This window comes from Ursus americanus, unplaced genomic scaffold (assembly GCF_024610735.1).
Source record: "Ursus americanus isolate L20-20 unplaced genomic scaffold, mUrsAme1.1.p SCAF_65, whole genome shotgun sequence".
NCBI lineage: Eukaryota > Metazoa > Chordata > Mammalia > Carnivora > Ursidae > Ursus > Ursus americanus.
This window is the reverse complement of record NW_028273647.1, coordinates 620,568-642,252: the sequence shown is the minus strand read 5'-3', so window position 1 is coordinate 642,252 and position 21,685 is coordinate 620,568. Positions and strand designations below refer to the sequence as shown.

General features: G+C 57.1%; 1 long non-coding RNA gene across 1 annotated transcript; it reads left to right on the top strand.

Annotated features, from left to right (window-relative positions):
- Positions 1–18,673: 18,673 nt before the first annotated feature.
- On the top strand, positions 18,674–21,503 carry LOC148106766 (uncharacterized). Its single transcript, XR_015723548.1, has 2 exons — positions 18,674–18,814; positions 21,210–21,503. It is a non-coding gene; the product is annotated as an uncharacterized LOC148106766 (long non-coding RNA).
- The last annotated feature ends 182 nt before the right edge of the window (positions 21,504–21,685 follow it).

Here is a 21,685-nt window from a genome sequence, read left to right as displayed (position 1 = left end):
TGTGTCTGCTTGTAGGTCCTCCTCTCCTTTCTTTGGATTTTGGGCCTGTGAGAGACCAGAGTGGCTGCTGGTCCAGGCCCCATGGGAGTCTGTTTCCCACCCGAACTCCTGCAGGCCTGCCGGGAGTCATGGCTGGGGGCCCCATGACTCCAGCTGTGGCCAGAGTCAGGAGGCAGGATGGTCACAGACACCCCCTGGTGCTAGAACACGTGCTTCCACCCTCACCAGCCTAGGAAGAACCCGGAGCCGGAGAGGGAAGTGCCAGGCTGTGGCGGAGCAGGGGCCCGCAGGGACAGCGTCCCTGACCCCAACAAGTCCTGTCTGTGCGGCCCGGAGCCATAGCCTGGTGCCATATGGGCTCTTCAGGCACTGAGCTCAGGCCCCTCATTTCACTGGTGGGGAAACTGAGGCACACCAGGGGGATGGAGCCGCCAGAGCAGCACTCAGGTGTTCTGATTCCCGAGGAAGCTGAGACCCCTGAATCATTGTGAAGCACCTATGATGTCGTACGAACGTCCCCTGGTCGGTCATTTCTGAGCAGCTCCCGCACGCTTCGCCCTGGGCTGACTTCTCTCTATACCCCTTCATGGAATTACGTAAAGCCCCCTGAGGCCAATTCCTTGCAGGGGCGGAGGACTGGAGGGGTGGGTGACATGGCCACTCTGTGTCCTGGGGCGTCGAGGACAGACTGCGAACCAGAGGCTGGGTGTGACGTGTGCAGCGAGCCGTCGGCCAGCAAGGCGGCTGCCGCTGCGGTAACGCCCCCTGTTGCTGATCACGTTCTAGTTCCGGACAGACAGAGAGACCCTCCTGTCCACACCAGGGAGGACTGCGCTCCCGGGGCCCCGAGTGCCCAGACCGCCCAGGGGCCGCCGTGCCAGGGGGTGGGGGGCGGCGGCGGGGGAGGGTCACTCAGGCCTCACCACCCCAGTTCCACTTGGATTTGCCTGAGATTTCATTTGAAGCCAAGAATCCTGCCATTTTAAAAACAAGTTCTTGGGGCGCCTGGGTGGCTCAGTCGGTTAAGCGTCTAACTCGTGGTTTCGGCTCAGGTCGTGATCTCAGGGTCGTGGGATCGAGGCCCGAGTAGGGCTCCCTGCTCAGCAGACAGTCTGCTTGTCCCTCTCCCTCCGCCCCGCCCCCGATCCGTGCTCTCTTGCGAGCTCTCTCTCTCTCTCAAACAAATTAATTAATTAATTAAATCTCTAAAAAACAAGTTCTCAAACCACAAGCTTAGATTATCTATGGTTAGAGACCACAGTGAGGGCTAGAGAAGACAAGACAGGCAGATGTCCTGAGGAGTGAGGACAACGTGGGCCAGGCGGGCGTGGCTGATGTCACGTCAGGGGCGGACTCTCCCCATCCTCTGTGGCTGTGTCCCAGCCCTCAGAACTCGTCACTGTGCTGCTGGGCTCACGGATTCTGGGGGCATGAGTTTGGACGGGGCTCAGGGGAACAGCTTGTCTCTGCTCCATGACACCCAGGGCCCCAGCTGTGACGGAGCTCATTCAGCAGCTGGAGGCTGCAGCCACCTGCAGGCTTCTTCACTCCCATGCCAGGGTGACGGGGCTCAGCTGGGACAGGCCGCGGGAGCCCGCCGTGTGGCCTCACCGTGGGGCCTTGCTCCCTCACCACGTGGTGGCCATGTCTGAGCATCCCAAGGGGAAACATCTGGAGACGAGTTGTCCGAGGAAACCAGACAGACGGTCCAAGGGCTTTCGTGACCCAGCCTCGGGAGGCCGTGCTGCGTGACCTCGGGTGCACAGTGCTAGAGCACTCACCAAACCGTAGACTCGAGGGGACAGGACACACAGCCCTGCTCTCAGCGGGATGAGTGCCCAAGATTTTGCAGTCATTGTTTTAAAAACCACCACACTGACAGTTACTGAGCACGTCCTCCGTGCTAGGTACCGTGTAAAGGCACGAACAGCCCAAACCATCTGAAGTTGTTGGCAGTGTGGGTGCCATTCTACAGAAGGGGAAACTGAGGCACAGACAGGGTAAGGAGAGCCTGGTGCAGAGCTAGTAAGTGGCAGAGGCCATGTCAGACCCACGTCCCTCCCCTGGTTGAAAACCACCTATTTCTGCCAAGTGCACTTAGAATAAACTCAGCCTCCCCACCCTGACTAGGAAGACCTTGGCTCATCTGGCCCTGCCTCGTCACTGCCTCCTCTCCTGTCCCATTCTTCCCGCTCAGCACACTCTCCAGCCACACCGGACATGACATGTGGGCCCGTTGGGGGCTCTGCCCCAGTCTGCCTCTCTCATCATTAGATTCCAGCTCCCTCGGTCTCTTCTCCCGCATCCTGGCTTCTGATACAGACTGAAAGGCTTTCATTGTTGTATTTGTTTTATGTCCCCCACCTGCTGGAGTGTAAGATCCAAGAGAGGACACTATGCCCTTCTCGTGGGTGGTGGTACCTTCAGCCCCTGTCACGGCCTGGCACATAGTAGGCACTCAGTGGACACAGTGGGGGGTGGTTGGTGAGTGTGTGCGTGTCTGACCCGGCGCCTGCTTCTCCACCACTGTGTAATCGCGCACAGTTGTCCGGCACGCTCATTCACTGGTGCCTGCTGCGTGCACAGAGTGGAGGCGTATGTGATCATGGTGGGCTCAGTGAGAGCCTGCTCCGTTGTGGGGGGCCTTTCAAGTCCGTGCTGCCCAGTTTTCTCTCTGGCCTGAACTGCTTCGAGCTGCATTTGACAGATGAAGAGATCAAGGCCTTGACCTGCCCAGGGCTGCGTAGCTGGCCGGCGGTGCCGGGATCCACACGGGGCCCTTGGGGTCATCCGGTTTCCACCTTCCTGGGGAGAAGCGCGGTTACTAGATGCAAGTGACTTGCCCAGGGTCACCTGGCTCCTACATGCAAAGCTGGGGCTGGAACCTGTCCCGTCTGTGGTTCCTGGGCCCTCCGAGGCCTGCCAGACTCACCTGCAGGACCCTCCAGCCGGCCTCCTCCCCTGCACTGAGGGCCACCCCCGTGGGATGTGCTGGTGAACAGGACCTGACTGACCTCAAGGAGCCGTCCTCCCCTAAGGAGACCAGAAAACCCTCTGAACGGATCTCCAGCCCCACACCAGCATTTCCTGTTTCCAGGAGAGCCGGCCCAGGGCTGTGTATGTGCCCTTCCGGAACAGCAACTGAGTGAGGTGCTCCCAGGGGACGGGCGGGCCGCAGACCTGTAGGTTCTGCACAAAGCAAGGAAGCATGATGTCACCAGAGGGAGGTAGACACAAGGACACTTCCTCTTTCGCTTCCACAGGGCTCCTGCCTGATTCAGAAGGTTCTCGAACCACAGAAAAGTTTCCCTCCCAGCCTGGGCAGGGGCTCAGTGAGCTTCTCTGGGGCTGCCCCCTTTGTGGGACAGGGAGGGTTAGAAACAGACAAAGCAGGCAGAAGTCTTCGAGCGCACAGCACCAGAATCCCAGAGCCGGGAGGGGTTTCCATGGCTGACAGCAGCCCCACCCATCCCGCCCCCTTCAAGGGTGGGAAGACTCAGTCCCCAAGGGTTCAAGCCACCACTGCACAGATAACTTGTTACCGCCATGAACAGACAAGGCCTCAATCCTGTGGTTTGGGGCTCAGGATACTCGACTTACCCAAGTCGCTTTCTCGCTGTGTGTCCAGAAGCCCACATCTCCGGCATCACGTGTTTACTCCCTGGGGTGTCTCGGCTGGAGCAGGAGGGACACCCCGATTAGGGGGACTTCAGTTCTGCCGTGGCAAGTCCTCTGTTCTCTCTGGTCTCAGTCTCCTCCCTGATATCAGGGGCCCTGGCAGCTGCCTCACAGAGCCAGAGTGAGGACTACTGAGGCAGAGTGTGTGCAGATCTCAGCTTGGCGACCAGCCCAGAGTGGGTGCATGATGCTGCTTTCTGTACAACGGAGATCAGGATTATACCTTCTGTAGCCGTTAAGACTAGGCAACAAGTGACAGAAAACCTCTAATAGTGGCAGTTTATGCAAGATAAAAGTTTGTTTTTTCTCATGTTAGAAAAATCTGGAACTACAGTCGCCAGAGACCCAGGTGCCTCCGATCTTTCTGCACTGCCATCCTATCATCTTGTGGTACAAAATGGCTGCTAGAGATCCAGCCATCACATCCTACCTCTGGGGAACAGGAAGGAGGAATGAGGAAGAGGGTCATGCATTTAAACGTTCCTAGAAGTCTCACATAATGGCTCCTCACTCCTATTTTGAAGAAAGGATGGGAAATGTCATTTTTCAGTTGGGCACATTGCCATCTCCAGCAATATAAAAGTTCTGTTAGAAAGGGAGAAGGGGATAATGGATATTGGGAGACCAACAGTCTCCTACACACCCTCCTCAACCTCATGGTTAAGGAGCTCTATTAACTGTAATCGTTAACCAAATATAAGGAACTGAATGTCAGAAAAAAAAGAACTAAAATAGATTTTTTTTAAATGACCCTCTTTTCACAAGGATGGCACCAAAAGCAAAGAAGGAAGGCCCTGGGGCCCCTGGGTGGCTCAGTTGGTTCAGTGACTGCCTTCAGCTCAGGTCATGATCCTGGAGTCCCGGGATCAAGTCCTACATCGGGCTTGCTCAGCAGGGAGTCTGCTTCTCCCTCTGACCCTGCCCCCGTTCATGCTCTCTCTCTCTCATTCTCTCTCTCAAATAATAAATAAAATCTTTAAAAAAAAATGAAAGAAAGAAAGAAAGAGAGAGAGAGAGAGAAAGAAAGAAAGAAAGCAAGCTCCTGCTCACACTGGACCCTAAGCCAAAGCGAACATGGAGGAGGCCAGAAGGCAGTGCAGAGGGGACATGGGGAAGAGGAGGGGCTGCATGTCACCACCTTCGGCAGCCCAGATGCCCTGAGAGGGAGCCCCCAGGAGCAGCGAGCTAGAGCCCTACTCCCAGGCCACGGAGTGGGCCATGAAGAGAGAAGAGTACCCCATGTCCTTTCTGGGTGCCCGGGCTGGGAAGGCGCTCCGTGGCATCGTGTGGCCAAGGCCAGCTCCCTGTGGTCAGCTGGCTCCAGCCTGTGACGCTTTGGAGATTCTGAGCCCAGAACGGCTCTCATCCCATGTCCTCCGTGACCTCCGCCCTGACTGCTCGCCCCTGGCTGCTCACCCCTCGCTCCCCTGCATCAGCCACCCTGGCTTTGCCACAATTTATCCCAGGCCACCCTCCGCACTTCCGGTAGGACCTTTCTTCTTCATGGTGAAAAATAGATACGTGTAGAATTAACCATCTGGATGCGGTTTCGATGACACCAATTTTGGGAACACTGGGAGTTCTGGGCCAGAGCGCTGCCTTAGGCTTCCCAGAGCGGCTCTGGCTGCTGTCCCGAGAGGGGAGGCAGGGCAAGGACAGGGTCCGATTAAGGGCTGCTTCTGTCAGGGGAGGGGCGGGGGCGAGGCAGGAGCGACCTGGGCTCAGTCCTTGATTTGCAAAGCAGCTTTAAAGAGAAGGGGAGGCCACATACTCACTCGTTCATGTAAGACCACCACCCAGGCCCAAACCTGCTGTCTCACGTGACTCACACCGAAGCCCACCCAGTGGGGCTCTCACTGTCCGATGGGGCCCACGTGTACAGGGTCTGGGAGGGTGTGTAGAATTGGGTGGGGAGCACCCAGCTCTGAGCTCACTGGGAGTTTTCAGTGACCTGGTCAATAACAAGGGCCCATGGCAAGGTCCCCAGCCAGTTCGCCTGATGGTCCTGCCTCTGAGCCACGAAGGGGCCTCCACGAGGACCTTTTGGATGGAGGGGATCCTGGGGAGTGGGGCTCTCAGTGCAGGAACAGTCCTGGGTAAGCCAGGCGGCAGGCAGCCCAGCTTCTGCTCACATGCCCCCCCCACCCCGCCCACTCCAGGGGGCCCCTCCCTGCCTGGCAACACGCTGGCGACCTCACTTAGCATCTTGTTTTGAGTGAACTGCTTCTGCGTCCGTTTGCTGGGCCAGCAGTTAAGCTGTCTCCCCTTGGTGCCTCCGTGATCTGGCTCCGTCCGTGTCTGAGTGCCTGCCATCCCTAGACGCCGACTTAGCACCCTGTTCTCAGAGTCACTCCTTCTAATTACAAAGTGAGATAGGACACGGGCCGGGGTGCACCTGCTGGGTAAGCCAGGGCACTTCCAAGGAGGAGGCTTGCTGCCTGGGGATGTGGGGAAGGCAAAATGGCATGGACGGGTCTGGAAGGGCCTGGAGAATTAGACGCTGCCGAGCCTCTTCTAGTTGGGAGGCAGTTGGGTGTGTGGTGAGCAGGAGTTGAGACCGCACAGGCCAGCCTTGCATGGGCCACGCCAAGGGCTGCAGGTCATCTTGAGGGCACCAGGGAGCCATGGAGCACCCTAGGCGGGGAGGTATAGGACAATCTGATCGTGGGCAGAGCAGCTGGACAGCCTTGCCAGACTCTGGGTGCCACCCCCCAGCCTTCTGCTCAGCTCGGCCTGCACCAAGGGCCACGTCCCACGGCAGGCAGCAGTGAGGACTGGACCCCTCTGCCAGCAAGCAGCTGTCCAGCAGGGCAACTGCTATTAGGGGGCCTGGCGGGCTCCCTATGGCCATAGCGTCCGCTCAGGAGGGCAGTCAAGGTCAAGCCAAGGCCCCAGCTGGGGGCAAAGGGGGCTCCACCAGGCCAGGCTGGGGACCTGAGTGCCAGGCTGGACAAGAAGGGCAGCCCTGTGGCCACCAGTAGCCCTGGCTAGGACGCAGGTGGGGGACGTGCCGGAAGTCCAGGATAACAAAGATGCCCTGAGTTAAGGTGCTGGCGCGTGATGGGGATCAGATTTGGTGGCAAAGGATCGATGCTCCACTCCGCTGTGCCCCGAGGGCTCACCGGGCCTCTGGGGATGGACAGACACGTGGGCCTGGCTCCCATCTCCAGAGCTGCCTCGGGACGCCTCCACGCCTGACTTTTCTGAAGTAGGTCTAACGGGAGTCCTGGCCCAGAGCGTGCTGTGGGGTGGGGGTCAGTGGGAGACGCTTGACCAGAGACCCTCGAAGAGAGCAGGCATCCAGGAACCCTCGGCTCCAATAATCACCAGCTGCAAGACGCTGGGCAGCTCTAGCCCCCAACGTTCTGTGGTGTGAAATGGGATACTCGTTCTTATCTCAAGAAATGTGGTGAAGATCCGATAATAAAGTCCGTAGATAACGCTACGATTTGACAGATGGCACTATCGTCACCCTGCGGGTCTCTCTGCAAATGCCGAGATTTTAGGAAGAGCTCTGCTAAGGTTTGCAAGCGTAAAGGATCTGAGAGCGTCGCCGCACGTGTCTTTCATGTGTTTCTCTGGGTGGATTTTTTCCCACAGAATCATCAGCTGAGCATTCGTCCAACACGTCAAACACAGATAAACCAGGAAGTTAAGCCAGGGCGCCGATGCGGTGAGGGCAGGTGCTTAGCCTTCGTGCTACGCTGGCAAAACTCAGGGTGAGAACAAACTGCTTTCGGGAAGACTGGACCCCGGAGCCGGCTGCCGCCAGCACGGGGAAGTGGTGAGGCGGCCTCCTGACCCGTCTGGGGGTTGGGAAGACGGATGCAGAGATCAGGGCAGCACTTGGTCTGTTGGAGGAGAGGTTATTTTACATCGATGCACTTTTGACTAAAGAAAGGTTTCACAGTAAGGGAAAGAGCAGAATTACGGGTCGACTCGGCACTTCCATTTATGATTCTTTAAAAAGCATTTCATTAGGGGCGCCTGGGTAGCGCAGTCGTTAAAAGCGTCTGCCTTCGGCTCAGGGCGTGATCCCGGCGTTCCGGGATCGAGTCCCACATCGGGCTCCTCCGCTGGGAGCCTGCTTCTTCCTCTCTCTCACTCCCCTGCTGTGTTCCCTCTCTCGCTGGCTGTCTCTCTGTCACATAAATAAATAAAAAATCTTTAAAAAAATAAAAAAATAAAAAGCATTTCATTAGAACCGGTTCCAAATGGTTGTAGGAAAACCCCCACAGTACCCACGAATCCAGAGTCCTCTTTCTGTTTGGGGCAGGGTGCCATGGCGTTGGGGAGGGTCGCCCCTTTGACTTAGATCCCTGCAGTGGCACGAGACGGTCACTCGGTCACTCAGCTGGGGAGCAGTGCAGGGGGGGCCACGCCCTGCTGCTTCCAAGCTCTGTGCTTCTCTGTGCCTGGCACGGGCTGAATGGCTGTCTCTGAGAAGGAAGGACTGACACCAGGCTTAGCAAGCCTCCTAGCACCCCTGGGGGCAAGCATGCAGAGCAGGGGCCCTAGACCCGGGCCCGAGGCTTGCCTCCCCACCACCTTGGAGCGTGGCCTGGAGCAGGGCCCTGGCACTGTGGGGAGGTCTGGGGGTGCGGGCACCTGCTGACTTGTCTCTGCATCCCTGACACACACAGTGGACGCTCAGTGAACACCATTGTAGGTGCATTGGGGAATCTGTCTCTAGATTCCCTTTCAGAGACTCATTAAATACGGGCCAACACTGTGCACGAGAAACAGAAGGGCAGCTGTCCTCAGGTCGGGTTTAGGGCCTGCCCTAATCCAGGATGACCTCGTCCGAACGTGCTTCACATCTGCAAAGATGCTATTTCCAAGTAAGGTCACGTTCCAAGACTCAGGGGATGTGGATTCCGAGGGACCCTTTTCCCTCCGGCCGAGGGTCTGATGGGTGCCCCTGCTTCTTCCCTGTATTATCGCACAGTTGTCCCCTGATACAGTCCCATGTGAGGTCTGCTTCTCAGGGGCACAGGGCTGACACACAGAGCTGTGGGGCGAGAGGCTGGGGCTTGTCCCGGGGTGGGGCGGGTGAGTGGCATCCAGAGTGGCTCCCACAGGCCCAAGACTGGCTGCCAGCTGGACAGGCGTCGGGGGGGGGGGCTCTGTGGGGGCAGGTTTGGAGGAAGGAGAGACACCGGGTGGTACTGAGAATGCTCAAGGACAAGTCCTGGGGCCCAGAGGTCATTGCAGGAGGCTGGCCTGGCCCCTGACCTCCTCAGTCCCCAATCTGGTTGCTAGGGTAAGGGACACAGAGGGGCCCTGAGGGTGTGCCACGCCTCCACATGCAGGGGCTGCCTGGGAGGGCAGACCTGGTTCCGTTGTCCAGGGAACCCAGGTCATGGTGCTGACCTGAGGCTGGGCATTGAGGCCCAGGTCAGAACCAAGAATGGCCAGTCCAGGAGGGGATGCGGCCAGAGAGGAGCAGAGGAGGGGTGGGGGTCAGTGTGGGATGCTGCAGGTGAAGGCTGCGGGCAAGTTCTGGGTGGGGGGGCGAGGTGCAAGATGCCCCTAGGTTCCTGTGCCCCCTCTCCTGGGTTTCCAGTCCCTGATTGAAAGGGGAGCAGGTGGACACCATCCTGCCTGCAGCCCCCTGTCTGGCGGGGGAGGAGCTGTCTCCTTCTCCAGGGTCTGATCCCCAGTAGGAGCGGGAAGGAGCTCTTAAACTCACTCGCAGGTCAAGGGCTGTGTTTCAGGTAATGAAAATGCCTGGGACCCAAAGCCTGTGTTGCTTTTAACAAAATGCACCTTGGCTGACTCTCCCGGCCAGCCCTTCCAGACCATTTGATGTCAGCGTCCCCAGTCCTCCCATGCAGGGTGGGGTGTCTCTCCAATGGAGCCCCTGCTCAGTGCCTGTGGCCTCCATCCTCTTAGCAAGAATGTTCCTAGATGCGTGGGGGGAAGTGGGAGGGGCTCCTTCCTTCCGTAAAGCCCCAAGCTGAGCTGAGCCTAGGCCTTGGAAGGGCTCCAGTGCTTGATAAGGACTAAGGACGTCTCTGGGTCAGGGGTGAACGGAGGAGGGGGTGACCTGGGTCCCAGGGATAGCTGTCCACCAGCTAGCTCTCGGTCTCCCTCCTCCCAGGTGTGCACGTGCAGAGGCAAACACACAGGTGTAAGTGCACGCCTGGAAACGTCAGAACCAGCTGGGGAAGGAGGGTTGGGGCTAGGCAGCAGGGGGGCCTCCAGGCCTCTGCCCCTCCCTGACCCTGGGGTCAGCCTGGCTTTGGCTTTGGAGGTGAAGAGGGACAGAGATGGGACAAGAGAGCCCCACTGCCACTCTGACCTGAGCTGGCCCAAGGGACCCAGCTCCTGGCCGGGGCCCAGGCAAGCCCAGCACTTCCGAGGCTTCTCTGTGGGTGGGAGCAGGACCACCCTCCTGGGCTGGTGAGAGAGAGTGTGACCTGCATGGACTGGCCTCCACAGGCTCCCTCAAGAGCCCTGAGAGAATGAATCCCCTCTCTTTTGGGAAGGTGGTATTTCCAGTCTGGCCTTGGAGGTCCTGCTCTGGGTTCCTGAGGCCCTGTTCTGTCCTCTCTGAGCTTCGTTCAGGACCCAGCTGAAAACACTGCCCTGGGTCGTGGGGAGACAGGAAAGCCACCAGGCCACCCCAGTGTCTATGCCAACATGCACAGTGTGTGCGGAGACAGGTCCCAGTGGATTTACAGAGCACTGTGAGGTGATGGCCTTGAACTCTCACGGTCCTGGAGCTATAGATTTGATCGACTTTGGCCAAATGGTCTGAAAATCCCTTCTAATACAGTATTCCAGTGAGGGAGCTATTGTTAACTGCCAAGCGGATGCTAGAACCCCCTGAAGAGGAGCCGAAGGGCCCACGGGGTGAGCCCGTCCAGCCGGGGAAGGCTCCAACCATGCACAGAGAAGCAGGTCGGCCTCGGGCAGGGGCCTGGGCTTTGGGGGCAGACTGACCCAGGTGCGTATCCTCACACTGCCCACCGTTCGCTCCTGGGTCAACAGCTGACCAGATGAGCCTCGGTCCTGATCTACCAGATGGGGTGGCACATTTTCGTCGCGTTGCAGGGACAATCGATAAGAGAAGGCCTGTGTATGCATCAGGCACTGAGCAGCGATTGGGCGAGCAGTCCGCAGACTTTGCCGTCATTACCACGGCCTGCCCCTCACCTCCATCGAACCCGGACAGGCTGGGTAGCACTGCAGACGGTCCCAAGGAGGGGTGAGTCCAGGGCAGGGTGGAGCAGGAGCGTCTGACTTTTCCTGAGGGTCCACCTATCACTCATGCCAGCCTCGTGGGGTCTGCCTGGCTCTCCCCCCTTGCAGCTGGTGAAGGGTTGAGGGTGGGCTTGTAGGGGTCATTCTGCCTCTAATGCCCATGCTCTTTGCACCGGATGGGATGTAGGGCAGCACCCTGTCTTCTGAAAAGTGCCGTGTGAGAGGGGCTGAACCGAGGCTCCGGAGCCAGGAGCCAGTGAGGGGGAGGCTGGCCAGTAGGTCGGAAGCCCAGGGGCAGGCACAGAGGACATGAGCCTCATGGTCAGAGGGACGTGACGAGGGACTGAGGGGTGTGTTGGGGTGCAGAGGGTCGTCCTAACTTGGGAATCAGGGAGGCAGGTTCAGGGGGCTTCCTGGAGGAGGTGGTATCTGAACGAATGAAAGGTAGGTCAGAGTTATCAGGGAGGGAAGGGGAAAGAGCGTTCTAGGGCAACAGGAACAGCAGGTGCAGAGGAAAATTACCTTGAGTCACCTTGGGCCTCTCTCAAGTGCAGGTTAGCGCCTGACTTCCTCTTTTCCCCTCATTTACTGTTAGCTGTCTATTTTTACTTGTCTTAATTCCTGGTCTGGATGGGTTAAGATAGTTCTCGCATCTGTCCTCTCCTCCCGCCTGAGCACCCGGCGGCAGCTGACCACAGCGGCAGCCAACGACCCGTTGGGCAGGGCTGGCTTCCCTGTTTCCTGTGGAAGTCACCTTGTGTCCCCATTCTCTCAGCCTGCCCGCTGTCTCAGGGCGTCTGGGACAGGTGCGCGGTGTCTGAAGTGGGGAAGTACCCTCCATGCAACTGCATTGTTTTAAACACAATGGTGCTCCAGAAATAGACGAGACCGTTGGCTTTCTCTTTCTTCATATATACAAAGTATTTTGTATTTACAAAGAATATGTCTAATTATAACACGGGCACCGCTGGCCCACCCGCTGAACCCTCAGACGGCCACTGCACCCGGCCCGCACTCAGCGTCAGCACCCCGCTCTGCCTCATACTCTTACCAAGGTGTGTCCTGTCCACGCTTGGACTTTGTTAAATGATGCCATAGCGGGGGTTCTCCTGTGACTTTATCCTTTTACTCAGTATCAGGCCGGGGAGATCCCTGCTGAAGGGCAGGCACCCTGCAGCCCAGCTGGACCCTAACCAGTGGACAAGGGGGACTTTGTTCTTCTTTTCATCAAATACTCCTTGAACCCCTATTACTCTGTGCCCGTCGCAGAGCTGGGACCCGGGAAGTAACGTGCCCGGAGCACAGAGAGCCTGCCTGGGGGCCCCTAGTCTGCTGGAGCCGGGCTGGGTCCATGTCGGGACAGGTCCGATTTCAACCCCACTACGCCCCAGAACAGCCAGGCACAACGGCGGCCCGCACACAGTAGACACTCAATAAATGTTTGTCGTGCAGACCGAATGTTGCTCTTTAGGGGAGGGAAGTACTCTCACTTCATTTCACCACTGACGACATAGAGCATTGACCCTGTGCTCTTGAGGCCTGGCTGGACCCAGGCATGGCCTCGATCCCTGTAGGACCACAGGGCCCGGCCCGACACATGGCCCTCCACCGCTCGCGGGGGTGCCTGGCGGAGGGCTTGTTGGACCTGAGGCCAGGGTGAAGGGCCGCCCTTTGGACCCGTGCAAACCCTGTGAGATGCTGAGCTCAGAGATTACGCAGTCTCCGAGTGAACCGGCGGTAAGCATTTACCAACACATGGCTTCCTCTCATTTACGAATATTTGAAAGAGAAAACTACTTTCGACAGCGGGGCTCTAGCTGCTTAGGGTGGGCTGTCTGGGCAGGTCGGAGGCATTTGGCAAGGCGGCCCCCCTGAGGCGTGGCGGCCCCGTGGCTTTGCCGCGACCCCATCTCTCCGGAGGGCGCTCGGGCTTCATCGGCTGTGCAGCCGTTCCGCGTCCCCTCTGCTGGAGCTGCGCCCTGGCTCTCTCGCAATCCCCGTCCTTCTGTACCGTGGGAGCGGACGAAAGAGGCCCAGCCCGAGGCACAGGAGTACACGAGTTGCTCACCACGCGTGCACACACATGCACACACACACCCAGCCCCCAGGATGCCCCATTTAGATGCTCACAAGTCCGTCAAGGTCATCAGTCCCTCTGAGGCTCCTCTGCCCCGCTCACCCGCCTGGTCCCGACAAGAGAGATCTTCCTGTGCGATCACTGTGCTGGGCTCCAAGGGAGCGGGCATCTCAGCCACAGTCCCTGCCCTGGGAGTGGATGGACCAGCACGAGGGCAGAACATCAGGCCTCTAGAGGATGGTGTTGTCCACGCTGGGGAGGTGGCACGGGGGCCCGTCATCTGTGGGGCCACAGAGGAGAAGCCTGGACTCACACACACACACCCCCAGCCCCGTCCCTGTCCTGCCATCCTGCCTCCCAAGGGTTCCTCACTCTGGGCCCTCCCCACTCTGCACCCACTGCTCACTCGGACCCCTCGCTCACCAGCCTGATGACTGTAGAGCTCAGGTCCCACTTCCGGCCTCTGCCCTGCAGCCTGGGTCAGTCTCCTCAAATACCTCACTGGCTCCATGTCTTCCTGGGCCAAGTCCTCAGCCTCTTGCCACCATCCCCAGGACAGATGCCAGCCTCCCGAGCATGGCGCCTGAGCCTTCCCAACCTGGCCCCCGCCCCCTCTCCCGCTGTCTTCATCCCTCCCCAGTGTGCGCTGGAGCCCATGCACTGGACGCTGTTCCGGGGCCAGGGCAGAGCCAACGGCAGGACAGACCTCCCCACCAGCTCCTCAGCTGCGGGACCCAAGGACTTGCTTGTGGGGCTCTGCACACGCCACACCGTCCCCACTGCCTTGCCTGCCGTGCTCTCCAGGCCTTTTCTCCCTGGAAAATGCCTCTTCACCTTCCTGGCTGGTCTCAGGGCTTTCTCCTCTTGCCCGAGCCCCCCGCCGGAGCCCTGCTCTGATTCCTTAGCGCCTCTGCCCCCCTCTCTTCCCTGGGTATGCACTTGCTGCCCAGGGAGCTCCGGGGGGAGGCCCGGGGAGGGCTTGTATTTTATTCTTTGCGGGCCCAGCTATTATCACAGAACCAGACGTATAGTAGGTGCTCAGTAAACATCCCAATAGAACCGAGCACGCGAAGGCTCAGGAGGGGAAGCGGCTTCCCAGCGAGCGCCTTCGGACAGCTTGGGTCTGGGAGCGGTCACGTCTGACTTCTTCATAACCAACATTTTCTCCTGATGTGCTGGTCCTCTCGTTCCCCGGAGAAAACTCTTTATTCAGACTCATGTTTTTCTTTGTTTATGGATATGTAAACTTTACCAAGAAAAGTCAAAGCCTGGCTTATATTTTCACGTGGAAAACCAGCTAGCCCTCAGCTCAGGACTTTTGTGAGGAATAAATAATTTAACTGTTTTAGCTGTAGTGCAGTTCCGTGTTGCTGGAGAAGGAAAGAAGTGCCCCGGATCCTTCCAGAACGCTTGTTCTCCTGGGCCCTGGGGGAGGAAAATGCTCTGGATCCCTGCAGGATTAATTTATTCCAAAGAAATAGAAGAATGCTTGGTAGGCGAACATCGGATGAAGTGCCAAAGGCCAAGACAGCCTGTCCTCCGGAAGCTATGCCCTGGGAGCAGAAGGAGGTCACACAGAAAACCTCCGGGGAGGGCGGACCCAGCCTGGCCACGGGTGGAAAGAGGACACGCCCCTGGGGCATTTGGACCCTGGAGAAAGGACAAGAGGAGTAGCTGAGCCCGAAAGGCTTAGGGAAGAGAGAAGAAGAGTCAGAAACAAGTTTGTGTTGGTGCCTCGTAGGCCAAGACACTCCCTCAGCTGTCCTCACCGTGTGTGCTCTAGGCCTTGAGTTCCTGCTTTGCCTCATGTGAAAATCTGGCCCCTGATTTCTTTCTGTTAGCGTTTCTGGGGTACCCCTGACCTTTGTTTTACTTTTAATCATCTGGTGGAATTTCGTGTTAGGTCCTTTCCTTGTTACCAGCATCACACTGGATTTTGTATTTTGACCTGTTCTCCAGGTCTGTTTTTCAACTGGAAGATTTCACACATCTGCGCGAAAGTATATTCATTCTAGACTGTAAAGCAAAACACAACAGATTACACAGCAGTCTGTTTAGTATCAGCTCACAAATGTAGGACTAAATCCCAAACTGTGTGGGCGGAGCATGTGTGTGTATGGACGTACATCAAAAACTTAACTGCTTATCCTGGGTGGTGTGAGCTTTTTCTTTTTGCTTAAATGTATTTTCTCATGAACACGTGTCACACACACACAAAGGATTAAAGTTTCATAGGTTAAGAGTCAAATAATTTGCAACCAGGTTTAAGGGCAATGGGGCACCTCAACTCTTGATGGAAGAAACTCACATTACCTCTGGAGCTCTCGGCCAGAGGTGTAAAAAGGGCAATGATTTGAGGACAATAAACACCGGCTGGAACATGGTGACGAGCACCCGAACGCTGCAGTGGGCATTTCGGCTCTGTCGTGTGTGGACGCTTACGGTTATACATGTCAACATGACCCAGTGTCCACTTACCATTAAGTCAGAGGACTGGCCCTGTAGATGATTCCTATAAACCATGAGAGCAGAAGGTCATGCCGATCGCACCTGACCATCGACCGTGGTGTATGTGACGCTGGACCCTCAGAACAACCCTGCAAAGTAGGTAGTACTATTCCATCTTACAGACAAGAAACCGAGGCCCAGAGAGAGAAAGTCACTTGCCCAAGGTCAAAGACAGCACATATTGGAATCAGGATTTGCAGCAGGGGTATGAGAATGAGGAGGCCGGAACCCTGAGTTCAGGGTTGTAGCTTGGAGGGAAATAGCCCCTCCCACTGGGGGAGGAGGTAGGAGAACACAGGTGCAGCCCTCGGCTGAGGTGTGCTCTGGGCAGCCCTGCAGGGAGGCGGAAAGCACCATGCATTTGGTGGGGGGGCCCTGACCAAGTCTGGGTAGTGCAGGACAGGCTCAGGGAGGGGTGGGGCTGGCAACATGGGGGCCCAGACTTCGAAAGGCCCATATGCCTCCCGGGTCGGACTTGTAAATATTCAAATGTCCCCGCTCTCTGCACGAGGCTCTTCCACAGTCACCGGTAGGTTCAATTTTTCCAACAGCCGGTGAGGTGGGGGTCATCCCTGTTTTACAGATAAGGGAACAGGCAAATATTTGTCCCCTTCGGTGGACTGCCTTTTCATGCTCTTAATAGAATCCTTTGATGCACAAAAAGGTTTTAATTTTGATGAAGTCAGTTTCTCTCTCTTTCATTGGCTGTGTTTTTCTGTCATATGCAAGAAATCATTGCCAAATCCAACGTCATGAAGCTTCCCTCTATTCCCTATATTTAAAAGAATTTTAACACCTAAACCACCGCTAAAACGCACAAGGCGTGCTGCTATATAGCACAGTTTGAGACCGGGTCCTCCTAAACTCCGTTAGAGGGATGCCTGGGTGGTGCAGTCGGTCGGGCGTCAGACTCTTGGTTTTGGCTCAGGTGGGGGTCTTGGGGTTGTGCGATCCAGCCCTACCGGAAATCTGCTGGAGATGCTCTCCTTCTTTTTGCCCCTCCCCCACACTGCACACGCTAAATAATAAACCTTTTAAAAAAATAAACTCCATTAAAAAAAATTTATTGAGATGAAACTCCATAGCGTAAAAGTAACCTTTTCGAAGTCGACAGTTCGGTGTTGTTCAGCATTACTCACAACGGTGTGCCCATCCCCCTATTTTTGCCTCTGTCCTTTACGGTTTACAAACAATTTTCATATCTATTTTCTCCTTTGCTCTTCACAGTAATCCTGAGAGTGAGACAGAGCAGCAAGGCTGCTCCTAGGGATGGGGGTGCCCGCAGCAAGAGCCCCTGTAACAGCGAGCTCTGCAGCCAGTCCGACCTGTCCCTTCCCTGGCTCCAGCGTGGGGCGGTGTTACGCCCTTGCAGGTGGCCCCGTTAGCCAGGCTCTGCGTGCTCCCGCTTCTCCCTTGCCTGCATCTTCTGCCTCTAGATGGCCGTCATGTGGCTTTTCCACCTGTGCCTTTGGTGGCTGGTTATCTGCACTTCTGTGTCCAATCCCATCAGCACTCAAGGACAGGGCAGGCGTCTGCAGCACGAGCACTGGGGACTCACCGAAAAGCACAGGGTAAAGAAGGAGCCCTGTGGAGGACCTGTGGCCTTCTCGGGTGTTAAGGGTGAAGCCCAGAGAAGCAGAACCTCACAGGCCCCGTGCACGGCGGGAGCCAGGCCCGGACCCGTTCACACCAGAAGCTCCCTTCCTCAAACCCACCCTTGCAGCTCTTGAAGGAAAAGGGACACTGCTCTCGCCCGAGCCTCACTTAGGTCTTCTTGACAGCCGCCAAGTGTTTACCTCCCCGAGTCCTGACCACACCCAGCAGCATTTGAACAAACAGGAAGCCGCCGAGGCTTAGGGCCAGTGAAGAGCTTGGCTGTCCCACAGCTCGCACAAGAGCCAGGCTCCAGCCCAGGTCCCTAGAGCCCAGGGCTTTGCTGCCTTCCTGGAGTGGCTCATGCCTCCAAGCCGCATCAGTGAGCCTTTCCTGGGCACTGGGGGTTCATGGGTATCTCCACTCTGCCCTGTGCTGAGGCCACCAACAACGAAAACACCACGGAGAGAGCCAGACTACCAATGAGATCGCGGATGCCAGACCTAAGTGAGAACCAGCAGTGACCCACAGCCAATAAATAGGTGACTTAGTGAGTGAAACTCGGAACCCATGAGTCAGGCTGCGGGCAGTGAGGGCCTCACCAGGCTGGGAAGGTTGGAGGAATACTGCACTCCCAGGTCCAGGCCCACCCATCCCCCTTGTGATTCTGACATTGCTTTGTTCCTTTTCATCTTAGGCTGATGACAGATGTTTGACATTATTATTAAACATTTGTGGTTTTTAAAAAATGAATCATGGATTATTAGAACTAGAAAAGTTCCTTTCATATCATTTCCCGCTTTTTCTTTTTTAAAGATTTTATTTATTTATGTATTTGAGAGAGCTAGAGTGAGAGAGCACAAGCAGGGGGAGCAGTAGAGGGAGAAGCAGGCTCACCTATGAGCAGAGCTCTCAATGTGGGGCTCAATCCCAGGACCCCAGGATCATGACCTGAGCCCAAGGCACACACTTAACCCACTGAGCCATCGAAGTGCCCTACCCGCTCGGTTTTATAGATGCTTATGCTGGCCTGCAGAGAGGGATAGGGATGTGCCAAGGTTGGCGGGCAGGCAGAGCTGGGACTGGGATCAGCCACGAAAGCCAGCCTCCTGGCCCCAGTCTGTGGCTGGGGGAGGCCCACGGTCCCTCCCCCCCCCCCGGAACAGGCCAGTCTGGAGCTGGCCAGATAGGGGCCCTGTCTCCTCTCAGACCCTCCTCATCTCTGTGCTCCCAGGCTCCATCCATTCCACCAGGATCCGCGAGCCGGTAAGGAAATGACGACCTGGCGCGGGGCCCCGCGGCCGCGCCTGCCACACCCCGCCCCTCTGGTGGCGCCGCCGCGGGGAGGCCCCGCCCCGCCAGGCCCCGTTAGGGCTCCGCTGGCCCCGCCCCCACAGAGGCCACGCCCCCACCGGACCCCGCGCGCCGCAGCCGGCCACGCCACCATGGAGGCCCCGCCCCCAGGAGGCCCCTCCCCGGGGGAGGTACCGCTCCACCGACCGCTCATTGCGCGAACCCGGCGGCTGGCTGTGGGCCGCCTGGGTGCTGTGCAGGCGGCGCTGCGCGGGGCGCGGGGCTGGGGTCGGGGTCGGCGGCCCCAGGCGCCCGAGTGGGGTGCGCCCAGCGGGGCGAGGCCGCCAAGCAGCCATGGCGGAGGCCGCACCGCAGCACCTGACGCTGCCCTCAGGGCTGCTGGAGTCGGGCGCGCTGCTGGGGCCCTCCCGGGACAGCCTCCGCGGCCCCGAGCAGGTAGGGGCCGGTGGGGAAACGGAGGCGGGGCGCGGCCGGGCGGCGGCTACGATCGGAGCGCGGGTCTGGCCCCGGCATTCCGGGCGTCTGCGGGGTGGGGGCGGTGCTCGGGGCTCCGGCCAGACCCCCCCCTCCACCGCAGCCCGCCCGGTGCGGGGACCTTGGCTGTCCTGGCCGCGGAGGAGTCGCGGGGGTCTGCGGACTGGGGAGCCCTTGCCGGAGAGGAGCGCGGGCTCGGAGGACGCCCCTCCAGGTGCTCCGCCTTCGGCCGCTCGGTCTTCGGGAAGCACACCTGGGCAGGGTGAAGGCGGCTGATGGGGGGAGGCGGGGGTTCGCCGGGGCGCCTGGGGTTACCTGGCGGAAGAAAGGATTTCATTCATTATCCCGGACTTACTGTCTCCTCGGTGGTGGGTGCTGTGCCAGGCACAGCATCGTGAGGTTTGGGGTTTTAGATGTAAGGGGCACTTTCAAATGTTCTGCATTTAGTCATTTTGCGATGAAACCTTCCTGTTTTTCTCGCTTGCAGAAAAGGCTGCCTACTCCCCCCCCCCCCGCCCCGCCCCGCCGCGGGGCCCTTTTCTCTTTCTCTGTGTGCTAGCAGCCAGAGTGACAAACCGTTTTCCCGGAAAGCAGCAGTTTTGGACACTCTCATTCTCTGTGTTTCTTTACTGTGCTCCTGCTTTTTCTTGGTTGTGTAACCCAGGCTTTCTTTTGAATCGGTTTGTGGCCCTCTTTTTCTCTTGGTCCAGGATGTCCATATGACCCTATCTGTGGCATTTTTCTCTGGTTAGTGGTGATGCCCAGAGTACTCCGAGATTCCGGCTCTACCGCCCAGTTACCTGGGCAAGTCCTCATCTCATTCTGGACAACAGCAGTGAGAGGCACAGGAAGGCACCCGAGTATTTAGGGGTGCAGTGGAAAGGGTCGAGGTCATCAGGAGAAGCTAGATGTTGCTCAAATTAACTGGATAAATGTCTCTTAATGTCTTGGTATTCTCCTTAGCTTTTTTTTTTTTTTTAAGATTTTATTCATTTGAGTGAGGGAGAGAGAGATAGAGCAGGAGAGGGGCTAGGGGCAGAGGGAGAAGGAGAAGCAGACTCCCCACTGAGCAGGGACCCACAACCCCGGGATCATGACCTGAGCAGAAGGCAGATGCTTAACTGACTGAGCCACCCAGGCGACCTGTCTCCCTTAATACAGAGCCAACTTCGATGGGTTCTGCATTTCCCTCCTCCTTTCTTACTCCCCAAATCCCGGTGATGTCTGCATCCCCTTTTGACCTCTGTCTCCTCTGACCCTCATCGACTGAGTTATCTCCCTGCCTCTAATTTGCCAATGGCATTGCCTCCTTTTTCTTCTGATAGCAAATGACCTGGTTTCAGTTGCTTCTTGGGTGATTTCGGCATGCATGTTGGTTGCCCCAGGGTGAGACGTGTCTCGAGAGCAGGGTGAATGGCACGGTGGTGCTTTCCTGCCCCAAACAGGCCACGGCTTTCCCAGGCAAGTGGCAGTTTGCTACTCTGCATTTTAGCTATTACCCTTTTTATCCTACACGCTGATTCTGTTAGGGGTTCAGCAAGAGGTGGAGCGCAAATATTTGGAGTAGGAAAAAGGCAGCCTTTCGGGACGGATCCAACTTCCTGGGCTGAGCCTCCTTTAAGGCCGATGTTGACGTTACAGTTACCTAAACATGTGACTTCACTTGGCCACTCTGCTGTTATAGCAGTTCTATTTCTAACGTCTGAGGCTTTTTTTATAACTTTGAAAATCACCATTTCTCTGTCGTTGACGCATTCCTGCTCGGTGACAGATGAAAACAAGCCTGGAGGTATGAGAAACATTCCACTTCCTGGTAGGGTAGTAAGGAGTCCTAACTTTCCATTTCATTTCTTAGATGGGTGGTGTTTTGTGAGGGTAGTGACAAAGACTTGGAGAATACGTCCACCCCATGGGAGGTTCTGGCTTGGTTACATCTCTCTCTACTCCGTGGTTGCCGTGGAGACGAGGCGTGGGGTGTGGAAGGATCCACCACTAACCCTCCGAGTGGGCCGAGAGCTCCGAGCCTCGAGTAGCTCACTGGCGTAATTCTTGGTGTGAAGGCAACATTGTAGCGGTTCTTGGTGGAGAGCGTCCCAGCTTTCGGTTTCTAGAGCAGCGCTGTCCACCAGAACTTTCTGAGTGATGACGCCAGTGTTCCTCATCTGTGCCATCCGTGTGTCGGCCACTAGCCACACATGGCTACCAGGTGCTTGAGGCATGGCTAGTGCCACTGAGGAACTGGATTTTACACTTCATTGAATTTTAATTTCAATTTCAATAGCCACGTGGCTATTAACGGTGGTGGACAGCAAGTTCTAGAGTGCTAAACAAATCTGTTTTCTGCTTTATTTCACAGATTATGGCCCATCCTGTGTGAAGATCAGTGCCGTTCTATAATCTAACAGAAATAAATCTGTGGGGGTGCCTGGGTGGCTCAGTCATTAAGCGTGTGCCTTCGGCTCAGGGCATGATCCCGGCGTTCTGGGATCGAGCCCCACATCAGGCTCCTCCGCTGGGAGCCTGCTTCTTCCTCTCCCACTCCCCCTGCCTGTGTTCCCTCTCTCTCGCGGGCTGTCTCTCTCTCTTTCAAATGAATAAATAAAATTAAAAAAAAAAAAGGAATAAGAAATAAATCTGTGATGCTATCAATTAGGGTGTGTGTGTCTCACTTTTTAATTAGCTCTGGTTTTTTGGACTGAAATGGTTGTTCCCGGGGAGGGGTTAGTAAATCAGTGTGGGCGAGAGAAGAGCAGGAGTGACTGTCCCCAGGCTGTGAGAACAGACCTTGTCTCGCCCGTAGGGGAGGGGCCGTTGCAATGCTCTGGGATCCAG